This window comes from Ananas comosus, linkage group 7 (assembly GCF_001540865.1).
Source record: "Ananas comosus cultivar F153 linkage group 7, ASM154086v1, whole genome shotgun sequence".
Classification (NCBI taxonomy): Eukaryota; Viridiplantae; Streptophyta; class Magnoliopsida; order Poales; family Bromeliaceae; genus Ananas; species Ananas comosus.
In genome coordinates, this window is record NC_033627.1 from 8,249,182 (window position 1) to 8,252,207 (window position 3,026).

At 40.8% G+C, this 3,026-nt stretch overlaps 1 long non-coding RNA gene across 1 annotated transcript; it reads left to right on the plus strand.

Moving 5' to 3' along the window:
• LOC109713466 lies at window positions 1,633-2,105 on the plus strand. Its single transcript, XR_002217107.1, has 3 exons — window positions 1,633-1,804; window positions 1,902-1,969; window positions 2,087-2,105. It is a non-coding gene; the product is annotated as an uncharacterized LOC109713466 (long non-coding RNA).

The following is a 3,026-nucleotide window of genomic DNA, read 5'->3' on the forward strand; positions in this document are numbered from 1 at the left end:
ATGCTATCTCTGGTCTCTGTGGTAGGGTGTTATCTACGAAGCTACGCCCTTTCCTCGCGCCGCTGCGCTGCTCGCGTGCGAATCTAAAACCCCAAAACCACGTGGGGTGAGAACTATTGTCCATAGTTCCCAGTGGGTACGGCCATCCCAGGGAAGAGCTCGACCCACCAGGTCCGAAGGAGGTACTGCAACATGTTAGTCCAACAAACATCCACAGATATATATATATATATATATATATATATATATATATATATATATATATATATATATATATATATATATATATATATATATATGCAAGTACTAAAATACATGTTATGCCTCTCAACATGCAACAATGCAAATCATGCAACAATGCAAATCATGCAATAAGCTAAGTAGATCAACCGATTCTACTTTCAATCTTGCTATTCATAGCTTATACAATTGACATCTAAGGTTTTCTCTATCTTAGATTCATGTCATTTACAATTCTACTCATAAGGTTCCATTTACCTTTATCAAGCTATCCACTCGACTCGGTCTTGAGTTAATCATCCGCGGAATATCGTGTAAAGTCAGGCTCGAGGTGAAGGACGTCTCACATTCACCTCGGCCTTAAATCCACTTAACTGGGACTCCGAATCCACTCTACTGGGATTCAACTACAGCTCACATGCTTGTCACCCAATCTGCTTGGCTAACCCGAAGGTTACGCCTCGACTCACTTTGAAAATCTCATAGGTGAGGAGAATCTGCACTCGCGCACCGAGACCGTCTGCGGGACAACTACGTCTCCCCCTATCGTGAAGTACTCTGGAGACCACTGCTTGGGTGGAGCGACCACGCCAAGTAAAAACAAACTATGTGAGTATGATCCAATCCTCTCATCGAGGATACCCTATCTACTAGGATTAACAACGACATGGGAAACCCACTAATCCCAACAACAATGTCACAAGTGTCTCTACTACACTAGTTTCACGTGGCACATATCCACGACTTAGGAAATCATCTATCCCTATATTCATGTCATAGTGTCTCTACTACACTAATCCAAATGCCACTCAATCTACTTGACATTGTACTTGTCCACATCAAGTATTATAGTTTTCATGTTCTTGTTTTCTAATATCGAACTCTCTAATCGACCAAGTTCAACATGCATAGTTTATCTACTATGATCCACAATAGGGCAACATGCATAGTTCATCCAACATAATCTACAATATGTCAACATGCATGTTTTATCTGACATATTCCAATGGTAGGCAACATCCTTCAACATAATATAATTCATGCACTCATCTAGCAATTATATTATGCATTCATCTAGCATCTATATGTAATACACTGAACTTTTGCAAATTGCGGAGTTCGAGTATGTGGAATGGTGTGTGGATCACTCCTACATGTTCTAAAAGGTTAGAACAAGTTTTTGGACAAGTTAGAGGATGATTGGAATGCTAAAAGTGAGAAAACGCATTGAACTGGCGAAATCAGCCTTTTCTGCTTGCTGTACCGGTACAGCCGCTATGGTGTACCGGTACACAGTGGCAATTCGTGGAAGCAAGGCTATTTTGGTAATTTCACCTTCTAATCCCTATCTATAACCCCCAGCACNAAACCTTTTAGACCAGGGATAAGCTACTTTAAAGCTTAATTGGAAGATTTAGCCATTTAAGAAGCGAAAATCGGAACTTAATGCACTAAGTTGTGCGAATTGATGCAAATTGGAATTTTTCTTCGCAGCAGGTCTTCGAGCTTCGTTGAGCTGAAATTGTGCTCTTAGAAGCTAGTTTGGAAGGTGTTCTAACCAAGGGTAAGCAGGAATTTCTGTTAGAAATCCAGTTTCGCAAGAATTGAACCATATAAGCGTGTATACATACATTTTGACGTCGTTTTGGTATTGTTCGCAGCGAGATCGCGATCGAGCCTTGGATCGTCTTCGATTGCCTTGTGAGGACTCTTGGAGGTTACACTTGAGGTATTTCACTAGCCCAAACAAGGATTTACGGGATTACTTTGTGTGAAGTGTAATTTAGGCCGAAATCGGATATTCCGGTCGTAATTTTGACGCGGTATTGATGTTTGTGTTCAGCAGGTTTGAGACCTAGTGGAGCTGATCTTTGGAACTTTTTGTGACTATTGGAGCTTAGTACTAGGTGGGTCGGACCTAACCAGAGCAAGTGAAGCTCCTCTATGTTCTATATGTATTATAGAAATATGTTAGTTGTGTGCTTATGTGATAGCTAAAGGGCTTGAGAATTCGTCATCATAACATTTACTATATTGACATAGAATCTCTATGAAGTAGAGAATTCTCATGCCTAAATGTATTCATATTCCTATTTGGTTTAGTTGAATAACAATGAGACACGTTATTATGCTCATGAAACGTAGAGAACAGTGGCATTCTCTTTTTACTCGCTTGATTACAAGTAGAGAACAATGACATTCTCTTGACTCTGAAGTAGAGAACTATGACATGCTTGTGCCTATGTTGATAGTGCCATGATAGTGAAAGATTCTAATGCCATATGTAAATTAGCATTACTCCTGCATGCCTACTAAACTAGTGGATTCTAGTTGTTGTTAATATTTGTTATACTGAAATGTCGATCAAAGGATCGAGAGCGAGAACGCTGCAAATGAAAACATGAGAATTGAGACATGTGGACAGTGAAATATGCTTGCTTGCCATCGTGCTCATTCGCACACGCTTGTGAGGGTCGCTCCCTACAAGCCGGCACTCCGGAGTTGGCCTACGCGACAGTTGCTCGCCCGTGCGGGATTGGGTGCCGAAGTGGATTGCCGTGGGGAGTGTATACTACCACGGGGCCATTAGGCGCGGCGCAAGCTGGACTACCTTGGGTAGGTCCCTGTGAATGAAAGGATAGTACTCAATGAAAAAGGACAGTAATGAATGCTTATGAATTAAAGTGTACAGTAGTCACTTTCATGTTCGTGCTTATATTCATGTCTATGTTCATGATTACAGAAATTGCCATATCCCTATTATGTAAATGATTCATTACTGTAGA